Source organism: Schistocerca americana, chromosome 3 (assembly GCF_021461395.2).
Source record: "Schistocerca americana isolate TAMUIC-IGC-003095 chromosome 3, iqSchAmer2.1, whole genome shotgun sequence".
Classification (NCBI taxonomy): Eukaryota; Metazoa; Arthropoda; class Insecta; order Orthoptera; family Acrididae; genus Schistocerca; species Schistocerca americana.
Genome location: NC_060121.1, coordinates 315,638,042 through 315,650,362, shown reverse-complemented (window position 1 = coordinate 315,650,362; position 12,321 = coordinate 315,638,042). Strand labels below are relative to the sequence as shown.

General features: G+C 43.0%; 1 protein-coding gene and 1 non-coding gene across 2 annotated transcripts in view; one reads left to right on the top strand and one right to left on the bottom strand.

Annotated features, from left to right (window-relative positions):
• Positions 1-12,321, bottom strand: part of LOC124605686 (shootin-1-like) — a 302,657-nt gene that overhangs the window by 220,613 nt on the left and 69,723 nt on the right. The window lies entirely within an intron of this gene.
• Trnas-cga lies at positions 11,591-11,665 on the top strand. The gene has a single exon. It is a non-coding gene; the product is annotated as a tRNA-Ser (tRNA).

The following is a 12,321-nucleotide window of genomic DNA, read 5'->3' as shown; positions in this document are numbered from 1 at the left end:
CTGGGACAATGAATTCACGGTGTTCTTATTTCAATTTCCAGGAGTGTATTTTTGGCACGCTGAAGACATAATTTTTATCTGGTAAAAACTGTTGCTATACGGACAGATGCAGACAATTTCACAGATTTTTGCGCTCATGTTGCCATTTAATTGTGACCAATTTAGTTTCACAACCGGACAAAAGGTATTCCATACAAGCGTTGATCGAAATTCTGTACTACTTTTACAACCTGGAGACGTGGAAACTCTGCCTGAGGAAAGCAACATAGATGTCCTCGACAGGTTCAACACAAAATGATCTCTCTTACATTGTAGACCAATCTGTTCCATCTGCACATGCACGGGTGAACTAAAACCGATGTAAGTTGGACAGTGTCTTGAAAAAGTTTAGAAAACACCTCCGCTGGTCTCCAAACTCCTAGACATGAACATCATTGAGCATATCTGGGATGTCTTGCAACATGCTGTTCAGAAGAGATCTCCGCCCCCTCGTACCCCTACCGATTTATGGGCAGCCATGCAGGATTCATGGTGTCAGTTCCCTCCAGCAATACTTCAGACATTAGTCGAGTCCATGCCACGTCGTGTTGCGGCTCTCCTGTGTGTTCACGGGGGCCCTACATGATATTAGGCAGGTGTACCAGTTTCTTTGGCTCTTCAGTGTATGACTGTCGATGGGTTTGGTTTAAGCTTTTTTATTCTGTAGTATTTTGACAGACCTTCAAAAGCTCTATTTAGGGACATTCCTATTGAATCGAAGTTTGTGTTTGGGTTGCCAGAGCGAGATCACTATAGAAGAAACTCCTGCAGTTGAAGACTATGGGTTGCACAGAACTGGAGCCAACGGACTTCCCTGGGGAAGGCCACTTTTATGTACCCTCCATCGGCTACACTGGCCTTGGAGGTCGACAAAGAATCTTCGGTTCTGCAGAAGATTGGCGATGAGCCTGGTGAGGCTGAAATCATTGGTTAGCTTTTACACCTTCTTTAATAGTAACTGGTGGTTGGCGGTGTCGTACGCTGCTGTCAAGTCTACGAATACCGCTGCAGTTACCTTACGGGGTTCAACACCATATTCTATAAACTGCATAAGAATGAGTAATTGTCATGTGTAGCTTTACCAGGGCGGAATCCAGCTTGCTGAGGTATTACCAAGGGATCGATAACGTGTAAGAGACAGTTTAAAGTCATTCTCTCTAGCAATTTGTAAAGGTGACATAGTAGTGCGATTGGTTTAAAGTTCTTTGGACTGTTTCCTTCTTTACCACGTTTCAGTACAGCAATTACTCGGCTCTTCTCTCATACCTTTGAAATTTGACATCTGTCAATACATCTGTCCACGAACCTTTAAATAAAGCAAGTGTCGTCATAATAGTAGTGTTTTATTGACTGGAGACCCACAGAAACTGGTACATCTGCTTAATATCGTGTAGGGCCCCCGCGAGCTCGCAAAAATGCCGCGTCACGATGTGGCATGGACTCGACTAGTGTCTGAAGTAGTGCTGGAGGGAACTGACACTATGGATCCTGCAGGGCTATCCATAAATCCGTAAGAGTACGAGGGGGGTGGAGATCTCTTCGGAACACCACGTTGCAAGGCATCCCAGATATGCTCAATAATGTTCGTGTCTGGGGAGTTTGGTGGCCAGTGGAAGTGCTTAAACTCAGAGGAGTGTTCCTGGAGCCACTCTGTAGCAATTCTGGACGTGAGGCGTGTCGCATTGTCGTGCTGAAATTGGCCAAGTCGGTCGGAATGCACGATGGACATGAATGGATACATGTGATCACACAGATGCTTACGTTCGTGTACCTGTCTGAGTCGTATCTAGATGTATCAGGGGTTCCATATCACTCCAACTGCACATGCCCCAAACCATTACAGAGCCTCCAACAGCTTTAACAGTCCCCTTCTGACATGCAGGGTCCATGGATTCATGACGTTGTCTCCATATCTGTACACGTCTATACGCTCGATACAATTTCAAACGAGACTCGTCCGACCAGGCAACATGTTTCCAGTCACCTATAGTCAAATGTCGGTGTTGACGGGCCCAGGCGTGGCGTAAAGCTTTATGTCGTGCAGTCATCAAGGGTATACGAGTGGGCCTTCGGCTCCGAAAGCCCATATCGATGTTGTTTCATTGAATGGCTCGCACGTTGACACTTGTTGATGGCGCACCATTGAAATCTGCAGTGCGGAAGACTTGCACTTCTGTCACGTTGAACGATTCACTTCAGTCGTCGTTGGTCCCGTTCTTCAATGATGTATTTCCAGCCGCGGCGATGTCGGAGATTTGATGTTTTGCCGGATTCCTGATATTCAACAGTACACTCGTGAAATGGTCGTACGAGAAAATCCCCGCTTGATCGCTACCTCGGAGATGCTGTATCCCATCGCTTGTGCACCGACTGTAACACCACGTTTAAACTCACTTAAATCGTGATATATTGTAACAGCAATAACCGATCTAACAACTGCGCTAGACACTTATTGTCTTATATAGGCGTTGCCGACCGCAGCGCCGTATTCTGCATGTTTACATATCTCTGTATTTGAATACGCAAGACCAGCTTCTTTGGCGCTTCAGTGTAATAAAACTCAAAACTATTTTTAGTGAGAAGAAATCAATATCGGCAGCGAATATTGGTGCTCTGTGGCTGTGAATTACTCTGCAACTGTTAGCTAACGATCTTTGGCCGGATCTCCAGTTTCATGTTCGTCCAAGCTGGGCTGCTAGCGGTGCTGCATCGCGCCTTCTCCTCGTCGTGACACAGATACGGCCGCGGTAACCACTCCTCATACGTAACGTGCAATTGTGAAAGGCTTTGATATTAGGTGACCACAAAGGATCAAAATTAATTCATGTAACCGTGCCGTGCTGTGAACGATTTCCTACTGTGGCACTTGAATCTAATTATGTTCCGAACCTAGTGGTGCTGCATGTCTATAAGAGATGAGCTAACAGAGGCGAGGGAAAAGCAACCCCTAGAACTGTTCACAAAATGGATATGAGATTACTTCGTCACGTTTCTTATTGAGTACCCCCTGTTTACTGACTTCGTTATTCAAATTCCTCTTGCCTCCCCAATTTTTAACCTCAGACTATACTTGCGAAGTTTTATCAGTTTCTCCTCCCACTTTGCCTATTACGTTGTTCCTTCCTTTTGTCTGCCTCCTCCTCGCCCTCCCCCCCCCCCCCCTCCCCCTTGTGCATGAATCAGGTAGGGTCCACTGTGATCAGTTAATATTGATGCACCCTTCGTACACTAAGCGACGGTTTCCACAAACATGGAACTAGAGGTGCGGCCAAAGATTGTTAGCTAACGGTTACAGAGTAATACATAGCCACACTGCGCCACCGCGGGACTGCTACGGTCGCAGGTTCGAATCCTGCCTCGGGCATGGGTGTGTGTGATGTCCTTAGGTTAGTTAGGTTTAAGTAGTTCTAAGTTCTAGGGGACTTATGACCTAAGATGTTGAGTCCCATAGTGCTCAGAGCCATTTGAACCACACTGCGCCACTGTTTCCTCTGTATGCTCGGTTTCTTTTCAGTAAAAATACTTTTTGGTTTGTAATGTCAGGATGTTCGAAAATTCCTGTCAAGTACATAATATTTTGAACAGAAATCAGTGTCCGGAGACGTACCATTTCCGTGCTACAGCCGTTTGATTGGTTGATGTCATTTGACGTCTATCCTACCTCTCTCACCTCGCTTGAGCCTCAAACACGATTCTGTAAATGCCAGAGGCGGTGTGGATGTAGTTGGTTGTCATCCATAACGTACTAGACGGTGCTGGGAGCAACATCCACTGCAAGCGCAATAGCCCGTGTACTCGTTCACGGGTTCCCTTCAGCATGATCCAGTACGGCCTCTTCAAATTCGGGTGTGCGGCGCATCCTTGGAGCACCACAGCCACGCCTTCTGACGGTGAATGCACCCTTATTTCCCAGAAATTCTTCCGCACACCTAGTTGTACTAGCTGTCGAGTGACAAGAGCTCAGTGGCGCGAAAGGCAAGGTTTTGGTTTCCGGTGCGGATCGGCACACGGTCATTATATGCCAGGGAGTTTCAAATCAGCGCACACATGACTGCAGTGTAATAAAGTATTCGATCTGGATCTCACTGACTGTCGATTTGCACACGGGTTCCCTTATAAAAAGTGGTTCAAATGGCTCTGAGCACTATGGGACTTAACATCTGAGGTCATCAGTCCCCTAGAACTTAGAACTACTTAAACCTAACTAACCTACAGACATCACACACATCCATGCCAAGGCAGGATTCGAACTTGCGATCGTAGCAGCAGCGCGTTTCCAAACTGAAGCGCCTAGAACCGCTCGGTCACAGCGGCCGGCTGTTCCCTCATCCATCTCGAGTGTGCAGCCAGTGTGCACAGGCTGCAACAGCCGTCGATGACTACACGAATACGTGTAAGGGTTAGTATGTGTTACACTACGCTGTTGATACAGGACCCTCACTGAAATAAATCAAATGGGTCAGTTTTTAAGTGATAATACGTTCAAGGTGCACGTAGGCAACAGTGATTTACGTTTACCTTCAATTTCAGGTTCTCACCTAATCTCTTATTACCACTAAACTGAAGTACTCGAAATGCGTGAATATCTCTCAACACCTTGAAAAGCAACAACAGGTAAGGATTAGAACTTCCCCGAACTGAAAACTAAATATTTATAATTTTGCTTCTAACTTAAGTTTTGATCGTTATCCATTACTTGTTCTTCACATTGCTCGCAAAGTTTCTCTAAAAGGATTTATGGGTTCAGTTTGGTTTTCTACACATCTTTAAATGAAATAGTACAGGATGTTTTTCCATCGTCCACATTTTGGTGAATACTTTCAATATCACTCTTATAAGAGTACATGAAATCAACAAAAATAAATAAAACTCTACAAAATACTACTTCTTCGGCTGTCTCCAAAACATGCCCGATTGTGATTCATGTCGAATCACTACTCATGTCCGACTTCTACTAGCAAGTACCCGCCAACCGGCCAAAAACGATTATAGAAATTAGATATCATTAGCATCGATTATAAAATAAACAGAAGTAACTCTGTGCATATTACACTCTCAGTTCATTTTTGATATTATTATTTCAATACCCAATATTAGTATTAATAACAATCTTGATAATATCAATAATAGTGACAATAATCAATGTTACCGGTTCCGAAAAAGTACGAAGTACGTATAACAATGAAAGAATTACAATATCTGAATGAAAATAGCTATCTCAAGTGCATTCTATATTAGTAAATAAGCAAATAACACGTTTATATTCGTACGTATGTAAATAAAAATAAGAAAAACAACTTTGTGTGAGAAATGTTATTAGATCGTGAAGTGAATTAAATGTGTGTATCGGGTTCTTTACCTCACTATGAGAGTGAACTACTGACCACCTCCATTACAAGGCGGATGTTAAAACGCTTTTCAGTTCATGGAGCGATAACAAAATCAAATTGTAAGCTTTACCTTTTTTTATAAAAGAAAAAAATAGATGTGTCAACGCACATGGAGTATCTCCGTCCATTACCTTTTTTTGCCATCAGTCTTCTGACTAGTTTTATGAAGGCCTCCACGATTTCCTCTCCTTTGTTTCTCTCAGAGGAGTACCTACACCCAGCTTACTCAGATATACTGACACAACGACTCATCTTAACAGATAGGTTAAGGAAGTCAAATTTACGTTTTTAGCATCAGCAAATTTAGAAAAACGTTTTGACAGCTTTGTCTGGATTACATACTTTGATAATATGAAACTAGCAGGAATAAAATACAGGGAGATATATAACTGACAACCAGTACAGAAATCACCCTGCAGGTGGAAGCGTGGAAGGACATGAAAGGGAGGCATTGGTTGAGAAGGGATTGAGAAAGGGTTGCAGTCTACCTCCGACGCACTCTGAGCAAGCAGTAAACGAAACCGACGAGAAAGTTGGAGAGGGAATTAAAGCTCAGGGAGAAGAAGTAAAAAGTTTGAGGTTTGCAGATAAAATTGTAATTCTGTCAGACAGCGAAGGACTTGGAACAGCAGTTGAAAGGACAGCATTTGAAAAGAGGTTATAAGAGTACGCCAAAACAAGGGAACCAAGGTTAATGGAATGTACTCCAAGGTTAGTGGAATGTAATCGATTTAATCAGGCGATGCTGAAGGAATTACATTAGGAAATGAGACATTAAAAGTAGTTGATGAGATTTATTATTTTGGCAGCAAAAATATGGATGTTGGCCAAAGCAGAGAGAAGGTGAAACGCAGACTGGCTACAGCAACAAAATTATTTATGAAAAAGAGGAATTTGTTAAACTTGAGTGTTAGGAAGTATTTTCTGAAGGTATTTGTGTGGAGTGTACCGCTACATGGAAGTGAAACGTGAACAATAAACAGACAAGAAGAGAATATCTACATCTACATGGATACTCTGCAAATCACATTTAAGATCCTGGCAGAGGGTTCATCGAACCACCTTCACAATTCTCTATTATTCCAATCTCGTATAGCAAGCGGAACGAATGAACACCTATATCTTTCCGTACGAGCTCTGATTTCCCTTATTTTATCGTGGTGATCGTATCTCCCTATGTAGCTCAGTATCGACAAAATATTTTCGCATTCGGAGGAGAAAGTTCGTGATTGGAATTTCGTGAGAAGATTCTGTCGCAACGAAAAACGCCTTTCTTTTAACGATTTCCAATCCAAATCCTGTATCATTTCTGTGGCACTCTCTCCCATATTTCGCGATAGTACAAAACGTGCTGTCTTTCTTTGAACTTTTTAGATGTACGCCGTCAGTCCTATCTGGTTAGGATCCCACACCGCGCAGCAGTATTCTAAAAGAGGACGGACAAGCGTAGTGTAGGCACTCTCCTTAGAAGGTCTGCTACATTTTCTAAGTGTACTGCCAATAAAACGCAGTCTTTGGTTAGCCTTCACCACAACATTTTCTGTGGTCCTTCCAATTCAAGTTGTTCGTAATTGTAATACCTAGGTATTTAGTTGAATTTAGATTAGACTGATTTATCGTGTAACCGAAGTTTAACGAGTTCCTTTTAGCACTCATGTGGATGACCTCACCCTTTTCGTTATTCAGGGTCAACTGCCACTTTTCGCACCATTCAGATATTTTTTCTAAATCGTTTTGGAGTTTGTTTTGATCTTCTGATGACTTTATTAGTCGATAAACGACAGCGTCATCTGCAAACAACCGAAGACTGCTGCTCAGATTGTTTCCCAAATCGTTTATATAGATAAGGAACAGCACAGAAGCTTTTGAAATACGGCGCTGCAGAAGACTGCTAAAAATTAGACTGGAAGATCAGGTAACTAATAGAGAGTACTAAATGGAATTGGAGAAAAAAGAAATTTATAGCACAACTTGACTGAAAAAAAAGGATACGTTGATAGCACAGCCAGAAACAAGAAGTAATCATAAATTTGATAACGGTGGGAAGTGAGGGGCGTAAAAATTAGGAGACCTAGATGTGAATACAGTAAGCAGGTCCAAGCGCATGTATGTCGCAGCAGTTGTTTGGAGATGAAGAGGTCTGTATAGGAAAGAGTAGCTGGAGAGGTGCACCAAACCAGTCTTCGAACTGAAGACCACAATAACAACGCAGTATAATCTGTCTTCTCCTGCAATTTTTGCCGTTTACAGCTTCCTCTACTGCCTCTTGTCTTAGAACACATCCTGTTAACATATTATCTCGAAGCAAGGAGATAGGCAAAGAAGAACATTTCATTGAAAAGAATTCATTCCACGAATTTATTAACTGCAAACACGCGAACTCAAGCATACAACGTGGTCCTCTTCTTTATCACGAGTTTCCTGCCCTCTAGCATAAAGAATCAATGTACCGGTATTTAGCAATATCAACACATGTGGTGTTCCATGTTTTGTGGTTTCGGTCGTGGTTGGTCTGGTTTAGAAACTAAGAATGGATTAAAGTTAAAGTGACGTCATGGGAAAGTAATTGCGTGCGCTTACCCAGTTGATCGATACCTCACGGCACGTAACGGTATACTGCAGCCATAGTTCTGAAGTATTTTTAAACTCTTTCCGAGTATGTCTTACCCTATGTGCAGCTCATTTTACCGTGGTTAACTATTTTGTATTTTAAGCCTTTTTTAAGTTAGGTGCAGAATGTTTAAGGTATCGGCAAAATACCGAAGATAACATTGTAATTTGTCAAAGAGTAACAATAACTCAAGGAAATTAGTATGTGATATTCGTAGTCGTTTTCAATGGTACGGGTATAAGATGATGATTCATAATTCGGTATCCCATTCTGATTCTCTCTCTTCTTTATGTCGCATCGTGATGTAAAGGGTGAGCTTTTTTATCTTAACAATACCAGAGTAAATACACACATCACGAAAATTTTTAGCATCGCCCTGGTTCCCAGAACTCCTGAAGATAGACGTTGACTGTGGTTGTTGTATCACAGACATGGTCCCTTTGGCTGTTTAGAGATGTCACTAAACCCGCACAAAGATGTAAACAACCATGCATGAGCAGCGCCTATTAGACGGAGGGGGTACGACAGTAGATCAGTTCCAATCATTCCACCAGGAAGGAGGTACACGGCTCGTGTTGTCTGTAGTTCAACCAAGGGCTCTCAACAAAGGAAGTGTCCAGGCGTCTCGGAGTGAACCAAAGTGATGATGTTCGGACATGGAGGAGATACAGAGAGACAGGAACTGTCGATGACATGCCTCGCTCTGGCCGCCCAAGGGCTAATACTGCAGTGGATGACGGCTACATACGGATTATGGCTAGGAGGAACCCTGATAGCAACGCCACCATGTTGAATAATGCTTTTCGTGCAGCCACAGGACGTCGTGTTACGACTCGAACTGTGCGCAATAGACTGCATGATGCGCCACTTTACTCCCGACGTCCATGGCGAGGTCCATCTTTTCAACCACGACACCATACAGCGCGGTACAAATGGGCCCAACAACATGCCGAATGGACCGCTCAGGATTGGCATCACGTTCTCTTCACCGATGAGTGTCACACATGCCTTCAACCAGACAATGGTCGAAGACGTGTTTGGAGGCAACCCGGTAAGGCTGAACGCCTTAGACGCACTGTCCAGCGAGTGCAGCAAGAAGGAGGTTCCCTGCAATTTTGGGGTGGCATTGCGTGAGGCCGACGTACGCCGCTGGTGGTCGCGGAAGGCGCCGTAACGGCTGTACGATACGTGAATGCCATCCTCCAACCGCTAGTGCAACCATATCGGCAGCGTATTAGCGAGGCATTCGTCTTCATGGACGACAATTTGCACTCTCACCGTGCGCATCTTGTGAATGACTTCCTTCAGAATAACGACATCGCTCGACTAGAGTGGCCACCATGTTCTGCAGACATGAACCCTACAGAACATGTCTGGGATAGATTGAAAAGGACTGTTTATGAACGACGTGACCCACCAGCCACTCTGAGGGATCTACGCCGAATCGCCGTTGAGGAGTGGGACAATCTGGAACAACAGTGCCTTGATGAACTTGTGGATAGTATGCCACGACGAATACAGGCATGCATCAGTGCAAGAGGGCGTGCTACTGGGTGTTAGGTGTTAGAGGTACCGGTGTGTACAGCAATCTGGACCATCACCTCTGAAGGTCTCGCTGCATGGTGGTAGAACATACAATGTGTGGTTTACATGAGCAATAAAAAGGGCGGAAATGATGTTTATGTTGATCTCTATTCCAATTTTCGGTACTGGTTCTGGAACTCTCGGAACCGAAGTGATCCAAAACTTTTTTTGACGTGTGTAAGTCTTGACTTTCATCCAACCAGTATGAAAACCTTTTAAAATTGAAGTTATTTTTGTAACTAGTGGTGGCCTTAGTAATTGTATTAGCTGACCCTTGTGTAGAGGTGCGGACGATCGCTCGACTTTCTCGACCGATGGCAATCCCAGTATCTAGAAACAAGAATCTGCTTGACTTGTTAGAAATATACGACGCTGATTTTTCATGAGGGCGATGAAGTGAAAAATTTATTTACGGTTTCAACGCGTTCTAAATACAACCAACCAGAGCCGATGCTATTTCAGTAACTTCGGGTTGTACCTAATTCAAAGGAACGGCGGAGGCCAAATCATTTGAAATTTTAATTATCATAATTTACTTCATAAAAGAAAACTTGATTTAAATGACATAGAGTTATTTTCACTTCCATTATGCAGCAAGGCAAATGTCATACAGCATAATAATATCAGTATTTTTCCAAGTTTGAAAACATAATTTTTCCTGCAGTAGTTTTCCTGGAGGCATTTTGAAATATTTTTACATTTCATTTAACTAGGCTACTTGGGGATAAGTTGTACCTGGAAATGACATGTGAAAAACTGCATTATACTGCATAACAGATTCAAATCAGTTAAACGTTTTCTTATAAAAAGCTCCAGAAAACGATAACAGCTGTTCATTAGAGCCTAATGGTTAGATGTTAAAGAATATCATTAGAATTTGCACTTTTTCTTTCGTGAGAAGGATATATGGAACGAGAGGTTTCTGAATAGGAAGCCGGTTGAATCAAAATGTGAACAGTTTTCAGTGAACAGAGTCGGCAACAATGACAACCAGCGACATTTTTTACCTAACAGTTCTGTGCTTGTAGCTAACTCTGACGGCAAGTGTAACACCACTGATTACCCTTCGAGAAGCAGGAAACCACGAAAATGGGAAATGGCTAAAGGTTTCTACGCAACCAGTTCACGATTTTATCCACGAACACCTACACTGAAGTCCACAGTTTTACGCACTCAACATTATTATTCAACGCAAATACAAGAAAATCGTGTCCGGAGTGATATATATTTCACAATCATCCGCAAGGTGCAGGCTTCGAAGAGAAGTTGTGCCAAGGACACGAAGAAACTTTAACTTTAAATGACTCGATAGGATACGAACAGAAGTCACCTGACCACGAATAACTGTAAGAAACGGTGCATCGTGTTAGTCGAACAGAATTAATAAGGATACAGGAAGCATCAAACTACAGTGTACGTACTTAAATTTACGCCCAGTCAGTTCTTCCTCCTTAAGAACGTTTCGGTCATTTCACCAAGCTTTTGTTTTGTCAGGTGACTCTTCTACATTTAATTCTTTCAGAGACAGAATGAGATTTTCACTCTGCAGCGGAGTGTGCGCTGATATGAAACTTCCTGGCAGATTAAAACTGTGTGCCGGACCGAGACTCGAACTCGGGACCTTTGCCTTTCGCGGGCAAGTGCTCTACCAACTGAGCTACCCAAGCACGACTCACGCCCCGTCCTCACAGCTTTACTTCTGCCAGTATCTCGTCTCCTACCTTCCAAACTTTACAGAAGCTCTCCTGCGAACCTTGCAGAACTAGCACTCCTGAAAGAAAGGATGCAGAGTGAAAATCTCATTCTGGAAACATCCCCCAGGCTGCGGCTAAGCCATGTCTCCGCTGTATCCTTTCTTTGGCGAGTGCTAGTTCTGCAAGGTTCGCAGGAGAGCTTCTGTAAAGTTTGGAAGGTAGGAGACGAGATACTGGCAGAAGTAAAGCTGTGAGGACGGGGCGTGAGTCGTGCTTGGGTAGCTCAGTTGGTAGAGCACTTGCCCGCGAAAGGCAAAGGTCCCGAGTTCGAGTCTCGGTCCGGGACACAGTTTTAATCTGCCAGGAACTTTCAGAGATACTTTAAAAATCAGAACCTATTACAGATGAGAGAGATCAGGTGAAACATATTTTGCAACAAAACATTGATTCTATGACTTATTGACATTCTGGTGTCAATTATTAAACATATTTACTTTTACCACCATCTGCAATTGGATATTCTCTTGTAAATCCTGATTCTTTAAAGTATCCAACTGCCCTGTGCAAAACAGCTTCATACTTCTGATTACTTTACAAATGAATTATTGTGTCAGATACTGCACTTGACGGTAGGCAGGTAAGCGAGAAAAAGTTTGGAAAAAATTTGAAATTATATTTGGAGTTCATTTGAAGGCGCTAAGTGCTCTCATTCCCAAATACTGAATGAGTACAGTCTGGCTAACTTGCGCTCCGTTTCAAGCGAAAGATAGTTTTTCGCGCATCCCAATGTCTATGACATCGTATTTCTTTAACTATGTGTCAGCCAGCGACATAATTTTGCACGTACATTTAGTATTATAGGCTCTAAGGGAAAAAATAAAAAAAGGAAGCCACGCAGAACGAAGGAGTTATGCAAATTGGTCACACACTGATATTCGTACAGGTTTCAATGGAAAATGCAAAATTCTAATCTTTGGCGGCCGATTCATAAATGTGTGACGCT